We start from the raw sequence: 9,191 nt of genomic DNA, 5'->3' as shown, positions 1-9,191 counted from the left end.
TAGCTTTCTCTCGGAAACGCTGGGACTCTGAATTTCTCTGACTATAATGAGAGCTGTCTTTATTACAAATCTCTTTTGACAGCAAGATTCTGAAGGAAGTATGACTGGACAATACTTTACCTTGTTAGGCATGCACAAATTTATTTTGTTGCTATGGAAATGATCTAGAGCTACATGCAACACTGAGCTTTCATAGTACTGATGAGAGAGGGCAAGGTAGAATGAAGTGGAGAAGATGTTTACTGGTCTCCATTGGCTTTCCAAAGCACCCTCTCCTCACTTTGCCTGTTTTATCCATGCTTGAGATCTCTTCATCTGACTACTATGGAACAACACTGGAAAATGTCTAGTGTGTAATACAGAACGAGCCAATATAAATTTAAGTTAATGCATAAAACCAGCCGTACTGTCCTTTCTCTCCCCACAACCTGCTGCTTTTCCTTTCCAGTACTGTGGAGGAGGAATATTTTTTTGTACTTCATAGACAGATTTTGGGCTATTCCCATTTCAAATAAATGAGTGTGCTTTTTCTAATAATCAAATGTCAATTTGTACAGACAGTTAACCATTTTCTTATGCTCTAAGAAATTTCAGAAAAAGACTGAAGAACATACGTATTTCCATTCTCAATAAGCACATGGTTGTTATACTAATAGAAGCTGGATTGAAAAGCCAGTGGCTTAATTTAGGAAGAAGGTGGCCTATAACTGTAAATAAAAACTGAGGAAAATAGACTTTCTAGGAGGCGATTAAAGTTAAGGATGCCGTAGAAATCCCTCACAGAGAACAGATATCCATAGCATTTTTGTGTGTAAAAAAAAAAAAAAAAAAAAAGCATAGTGCTAAATAAAACAAACCAAAAAACCCACTAGGTTGTCAGGTCTATAGGGTTCAAATGTTCCAAATCTTGCAGACCAAGTTGGCAGTTGCTACTCAGAAGGTAACCCAAGAGTGGAATATCATATGGTGTTAACTGCCAAGACTGAAGTGCTTTGGTAGCAATGTGTGTGGGAGGCCTGTACAGAGCCTGCTTGCAATGTGCCTAACAACCAAAATTGCTTTGCGTTACGTTCACCGCAAATTGAAAATATATGCAGTATTTATTCTAGTATAGTTTTTGGCAAAGATTACACCTCTAACACTCTGAACAATTTAAGCAAGCCTGGGGATCTTACTGAGGGCAATGAATCAGAACACTTTGTAAAATCCTCTTTCTACAAACAGTAAAAGCCAAACCAAAGTTGAACTATGCCCTTTAAAATAAGAAATAAAACCTTTTCATAAGATAAACCGTCTCCATCTAAAAAAACATCGAATTCTGACCTTATGACAAAGGTTGAACAATCTTGCCACAGAAAAATGTAATTTTCACTGCATCCCAATTTGTGTTTTTGTTCCCATTTTATACTTCATATGAATATTCTAAATATTATATAAATATATAATGTAGACTATAGCATTACATTTCTATAGCATATACAAATTCTCACTGGTATTTGAGCAAACAAAATCTCAGGAAAATTTTCTAATGATCTGAAATTTTTCAAAAGCTGCTTTTACAAAACCCAAATTCGGAAGTATGTTTGAACCTTTCTGTCCTTTAAAAGAATATGTATATGGTGGTATAAACTATATTTTAAACTGTGAAAATGAAAAAGATGTATGAACAAAACCTTCCTGCAGTTTTGGTGGTGAGGCCACTTGAAACTATTGACAAGAACCACAACAAGTTTTTGAAATCTTAAGTAAGGCTTTTAAAACAAGGAAACAAAGTACTACTTCTGAATATAATTCATCAAGTCCCTTTAGTGCTATCACAGAAATATTTATTTACTCTACTCCTTTTTGCCCAAATAGCTATCTCTCCTTTCTCTACTGCAATTTATAGTACCCCCACTCCTTGATGTGTGGAATTTTATAAGACTTCTGTGAAGTATAATAATAATTTTATAATCTCATTGTAATGGAAAAGAAGCTCTGTAGATAGGGCATTTGCTGAGGTTTTGCAACACGTTTTGAAGTAGATCAGGAATTTCACCCAGCTTCAGCTAAATCCCAAATGGAGTGGATCAATCGTTACACCTTTTAGGATTATTTAAGGAAAAGGCTCTGTTGTTTTGGAGGCATATATAAAACATTCAAAATTCATTCAATTCATTCAGAACCTTACTTGGCAAGAGTTACTGTGTTTTGTTTTACTACAAAAAATCAACGAATCAAAACAAGATAAAAAACTTTCAGACGTGAATTACCAGTTCTGTAGTATAAGTTGGTAATCTATAATGTTACAATTCAGAGCAAAAGCTAGGTAAGCAGAATCTCGAGTGGACCCCAGAGCATATCAAATTGTCAGCATTTGTTCCTGGCAAAGAAGTCTTCTAAACTGGAAGCAGACACCCAGCACAAGACATAGTCTTTAAGATTTTTATCCTGACCTAAAGCTGTGTTATACTTATGTTCCATGAGAGGAAAAGTTAAGTAATGCAAGAGAAAAAGGTTGTCTTCATTTTCCATTTAAGGAAACAGAGTCTACAGAATTTAGTATTTTAGTGTGGTTCCAGATATTAATATAAAGATCTATATTCTCTGCATTTTCTTCCTGTTAAACAGCTGGTAAGAGCCAGCGGCAGAAATTTAAGGATGGAAGTGCTCTCTGCAGCACACAGCAAAAGCTTTCAATTTCTACAGCCGTTGTTGTGGGGAAAAAAATACCTCAAGATTTGTCTTTTGTGTGTTTTCAGACATTTCTAAAACATTCTCTCTATGTTATTATTAAGCTTATTGTTATTAATTTCAAAGTACATTTTTAGAAGTGATGGAAATTTGGAAAATGTTGAAGTCTCTATGTGTTTTGGAAATTTGGAAAATGTTGAAGTCTCTTAGAACCGGTTGCAGTTCTAAATGGAGACAAGATAGCAGCAGCTTGGAGAAGTATCCAAGCTAGCTAACTTGAGGTAGCTGAACACCAGCAGTAGATCAGCTGAGGCACTGCAGTGTTTTGCATGGAAGAACTCATTGTTCTTGGCTGCTTTTTTCTTTGCTGTCTTCCAGTCTCTTCTGCAATAATCCAGATTTTGTTTCAATGTCCTTGCTGGTCATAATTATCCACCAAAGAACGTATACAAACAATTTTCAGCTTTTAGATAGCTTTTTCTATTCACTTACTTGAAATACAGAATCACTCACTGAGTCACATTATTGTTTTTGTCCTCTGAGTCATTACAACATTGCTACAAGAAAGAGTTAATAAATGATGGATAATAAGACAAAATGCAACCAGAGCTTATTTGTGTAAAATTTTGAATTAATTTTGAGACTCACCACTCTTCTATGAATAAACTACCAAGCCTCAGAATAGAACAAACTATAAATGAAAACAAATAAATAATTAATAAATAACACCAAAACATTCTGTTTCAGTAAAACCTTGCCACTATCAAAGGTAAAATTCTCAATGATTTCACTGAGATAAGGTTTTTAGTGTTATTTATGAACTAGGAATTTGCCAACTTGGTGATTTGCTGTATTTTTGTGTTTGATGGTATAGTACAAAGACATTAGCTGTACTTTTAAAAAATTCAATTAAAATTAAGAGCATTCTGAGTATTTTTATTTCCAAAAAATCAGCTGTTAATAATAAATAGGACTGAATTCTCTAAAAGGTAATGTGGAGCTGTTTCTTTCTATGTTTGTTTGCTTCCTTAAAGACTTTGATTAACAGTAATGACAAGATCTCAAGGTAAAGAAAGGTCTAACCTGAGATTGTTTTTGAACCTCCAACAAAGCCTTCGGGTCTTGCTCAGCTCTTTTGTTATATATTCTTGCAGATGCATGTAGGACTGACATTACTAAACATTAGTTATCAGATCTAGAAAATCTCTCTTCTTTTGACATTTTAAAATGTTCTCATTTGAGCTGTAGAATCACAGGCCATAGATAGTAGAAATGTGTACAGTTCACAGTGTAGAAATGCGAAAGAAATTACCAAAGGGTTATGCCCTAACTAACACTCAAGCTAAATCAAAATGCCAGGATTTTATCCTACTAAGGCAAGGCCAAGATGGAAAGGTGGCCCTTATTCAACAGGGATTCAACAGTTCTCTTCCATACTGTAGATGCTGGCAGCTCTGCTCTTTTCCATCACGTGGTTTGGAGATGCAGAGATTTGACATCAATCAATCTTTTCAGAGAAAAACATTTCATAAAAAGACAGGAGTCAATGTGTCCTTGCTCCCTAGCAGTAGGAACTGGTTTTGATTTTGAATGTCCTGTTTCCATATAGTTAGTAAAGTCAGAAAGGGTCACTGGTAACTACATCACCACAGACTTCTAGGTGAAAATATAGAAGAGGTGGCTACTTGATGAAGCATAATCCCCTTTACTTCTCAGTGCTCTGTCAAGAGGATGTCTAAAGAGTCAGGAGTTTAAACAGATACTCAGGAGTACTAGATACCCAAACAGAGAAGGACTTGCAGGTGAAGTGGTGACTGATGGCCATCTCGGCCAAAGTGACCTTGAAGTAGTCAATTTTAACATATTTGGTGATGCCACCCAAATTGTTTTTTCACCAGAGGGTGGTGGGCAAGGAACAAGGGGTAGTGATTACAGCCCCATGCTGCCAGAGTTCAATCTGCATCCAGACACCTCTCTCAGACATAGTGTTTGAATTTGGGTTGGACTCAATGATGCTTGTGAGTTCCTTCCAACTCAGGATATTCTGTGATTCTATGACATTCCATTCAGGATGTAATCTGCACACCTGTCTGCAAAACAAAAGGTTTACACATAGTAGAAGAGGTTTCTGAAGTTACAGGTACATTTCTGAATGTTTAAATCCATCCTATTAATGGTCTTTATCAGGTGAGTATAAGAAATAGCTTTATGCTTTGTAAGTTTACAGGAGCTGAAACTAATCAAGTTTAGAGAACCACACAATATAGCGAATTTTTTTCTTAATAGTAAATAAGGTTCATATACTTGCCTTTTTTAAATTTTGGAAAAAATATCTAGACATAACCTATCTGTAGAAACTTTGTGTTCTGAGTACTAGGTTTCAATTATATTAATTAAAATGGTGGGTTGTATGACAATTACTTTAATTCATTTTCTGTAGGTTACAGTAAAATTATTAGTACTGCTGGTTTTAGTTAAAGTGGCTGGTAGAGTCTTTTCATTGATAAAATAAATTTACACAACTCAGGTGTGAGAAAGTCTTTGCAAGTAGTTGTATGTGAATTAAGCACCTAGTCTGACACTTGGAGCAGCCAGCCTCCTAAGCACTGGGAAGCCAACCCTGGAAATGAAGAAATGAATTCTCTTATATCCACTTAAATGTATATTGAAGGACTGTAACATTTCTATTGGATCAGCACTCTGATTCCTAGTGCAAACAGAAGCAGCCCAATTTCTGCATACTAAGCCATAGTTAAAGGTGTAAGAGATTTGGATGCTGGTCTTTGAAATTTTTACCCACAGAGGGTAATCTCCAGGGGAATGCTTTCACTCCTAGGCTCTGGGGTAACTTGCCATTCCTTTAGAACTTCACTGTTATGCAGCCAGATTAAGAAAATTTGTGTCTGAGAGGGCAGCAGCTGATGTTGAAACCCTAATCCAGCCTCACAGGCCAAGCACTCAGTCAGGAAGGAAAAGGCTCGGAATTCTGGTCCCTTCTGTACAACATGAAGGACTGTCACAGCCATCACATGTTGTCAGCTAAATTCAGCCTAAGCCATGTTCTGAGCATATTTAGCAAACTGAATTCTCAGGACATCTTGGGTAGTGAGGTTCTTGGCTTTTGATTTACCGAAGATTTTTATTTTAAATTCTTAGCACCTACAGTATTTTTTGTAAATTGCTCATCTGTTTTCAGATGGGTAAAATGGTATTTTAGCTTCTCACTTCAGTCCTGGATCTGGCTCTGTTGTCTATTTTGATAATACAGCAGTGCATTCTCACATCTATGATCGTAATATACTTAGCATGTTGGCTTGAAAACAGCTCAACAAGACATAACTTCTGTAAGAAGCTTGGGAGAAAAGAACTGAAAGAGCCCTTAGGCGGTTTGGCTTCAGCATAGCCCATTGATTACAATTAAATGAGGAAGATGTTAACTCATCATTAATGTAATAAAGTAGCAGATAAACAAGAAAGTTATACTCAGTTTGGGAATATTCTTGAAAAGAGTTTGGAAAAGGTCGAACACATTTCTTAAGTGTTAATGGATGTTACAATTTAATCAGTTCTTATTAAAATATGCAAATTAAATGTTAAAATAATTATTTAAAATCACCTGTTAGGAACAGAAGGTAAAGCTGCAAACCAGATTTCATCTGCAAAACTTCTTCAGTGGGAGAACAATACCACAGCAAAGCTTATTTATTGCCTAAAAGTCAGTTTGAGAGAAACAGACTGACAAGTATGTGAAATAAAAATCTTCTGAAGTTAACTTAAGGCAAATCTACCAGATCAATGTAGACAAAAACAAGGGCAACACTAGTCTTCTCTTCAGCTCTGTAGGCAACTCTGCAGAAAGCCTGGCTCCTGCCAAGTCTGTGGTGCAGAAATGACACTCAGAGTTTGAAAATGCTCCCTAACCATTTCAAGACAGAAGTGCCTCAAGAGCCATTGTGACATTCAGAGTGAAGCATCCTGCCTGGGCACAAGTTTGGCTGCATGAGCTGTGAATCAGGCATAACCAGCTCTTAGTGTTATGGCCTACATGTTGCTCCAGGCACCTGAAAAAACCTGAAGCTCACACTATCCTGCAACTTGGGAAAGACTTTTTCATTTGTCTGAATTGTCAGCAATAGAGATAGTACAAATACATTTAATCTCAGAAAATATCTGGCAAGACATCATTTTAATGAGTAAATTTGAAAGAATGCTAGCACATTTGAGGGCTGTGATCTACTCCACTTACACTACTAATAGACAGATGGAACACAAAGAAAGTGAACACGATGCTGTGATTGATAAAATGAAATAAATATTATTCAATATAAACTGTGAACTCACATCACTTAATGTTCTGGTGATTTATTAGGTAACTCAGTTTATTCTCATTTTCACTGCAGAATTCTCTTAATACTCATGTTTACCAGTGCTTTGTCTGGTCCATTTTTCTTTAGTGTATGGTGACGTGCTATGACTTGAATATAAAAAATGATTCAGAATAAAATAAAATAGGTGTTATCATACCATCTTTCTTTAAACGTAAGCTTAATGATCTCCTTTTATCTCTGAACAACTCCTTTTATTGATGGTGTCTATGCCACTCTATTGATTTTATTAATTAATACTTAACAAAGAATTGTCACTCAGTCTCATTATCTGCAGTAAGTTCTATATCTACTTCGATGTTTATACCTTTAGTTCCTATGTGCTTGTCATAGAAGACTTCATTCTTCTCTCAAAGTCTAGAAAGTTTTTGACTGCATCATTACCCAGGATAACTTCACTAACTTTACAGATAATCTAAATTCTCACCAAAGAGCAAACTAACCCGACATATGCAACTGTCAGGAATGCTGGCAGAATTGCAGAGATAGATCAGGTACTGCACAGCTTTCCTCCTCATCTTCTCACATGTGCCATGAAATCTCTTGGTGTTTCTTTCCAGCATTTGATTTCGTTCTTTGCTTATAAAAAATATATGATTTTTTTTCCAAAGAGCGAAGATGCGCTCTAGGCAAATGCACACATTTTCTTGCTTGGAATTTTGCTGGCTGGATAAGCAATTTGACTACCGTTTTTGTAATTGAACAAACTTGTAAGAAGAGAAAAGTGTTTGTTCATTTTTTAATAGCAAAAACATTCAGTGACTTTGTCCAGTTTTATCCTCTGTTAACCTAAGGCTTCTTTTAGATTATTGTACTGAAACACATGCTTTTCTTTTTTTTCACCCCAAAGTTCAGTGAAATCAATAGAATTGTTCTAGATTTATGGCAGTATAACTGAGAACAGAGCTTGGATCTGAATCTAGTTCATTCAGTCTTTCAATATAACTTTCAAGTTCATAAATAATCATTGTTGCTCATATCCTCTCATTAATCCTCAGTGTTCTGTTTATTGAAGTATCCAGAACAACACTAAAAAATAATGAGTGGAATATTACTAACTTTGAATGCATTTACAGCAGTGCTTATGTGGACCAACATGCTAGATTGTTTGGCTTTGCATGCATGATTATTTTAAGAGAAAGTTGTCTATTCTCCATATTTATTGTAATGGAAATTTGACATGCTTACCTTCCATAGCACTGGATTCACTGACTTTGCAATACAGTTGAACACACTGCTCAACATGTGAAGATGGAGGTTTTTAAGAAGGTCAGTGTAACAGAGTCCGTCCACAACTCTACATTGTCTGTTTACTTATGATTCATAGCAGCACTATAACTGAAAGTCATATTGTCCTTGTTCACGTTCATCTCTGCATTCATTTTGTATGTGCTGTTTGTTACCATTCTCAACAGTTACTACATTTCATTTTGCTACTTCTGTTCTATGTAGAAAGTTGCTTTTTCTTCTCAAAACTGGATTGTGTTTTCTACTTTGCATTCATATATTTCTAATTACGGTGCCCCTTATGTTGTTTTCTGTCCTTGTAATAATCAAAGAATCTCTCAATTGGGTTTCCATTGTAAGGAATTTTACTTTATATGCTCTGTCACCAAAATCATTTTTTACTTACTTTTATGTTGATCTTATTTTAATGTCTCATATCCTCTTAGAATCATCAAATATCCCAAGTTGGAAGGGACCCACAAGGATCACCAAGTCCAAAGTAAGCAACTACTTCAACCAAAATTACTCTGTCTCATTTTCCAACTTTTTTTTTAAATTGATTTCTACTTAAAATATATATATATATTGTTCTTATTGTTTTTAAGCATCTCCTCATTGCACATGGTTCACATGGATATTCTAACAGTCTTCAGAGCTTGTAAGAGATTCTCACATACGAGCCCCTTCACAAAGGGACAATTCGGTTGGTAAGGCTCACAGATTACTGAAGACAAACAGTTCATAAGACTGGAGCATTGCCATAATCTTTAATTTTTGTCTTTAAAGTGCTGTGATTATTAATGACATTGAGAGTAAGTGACTCCGAAGAGAGACAATAAACAGAAAGGTTAAGCAGGACATGCATTTATGGATTTTTTCTGTCTAGTTTTACCTTAGAGGCAAAAA

The sequence above is a fragment of the Meleagris gallopavo genome, chromosome 2 (genome assembly GCF_000146605.3).
Source record: "Meleagris gallopavo isolate NT-WF06-2002-E0010 breed Aviagen turkey brand Nicholas breeding stock chromosome 2, Turkey_5.1, whole genome shotgun sequence".
NCBI classification, from domain to species: Eukaryota; Metazoa; Chordata; class Aves; order Galliformes; family Phasianidae; genus Meleagris; species Meleagris gallopavo.
Note: the sequence above shows the minus strand (reverse complement) of the source record.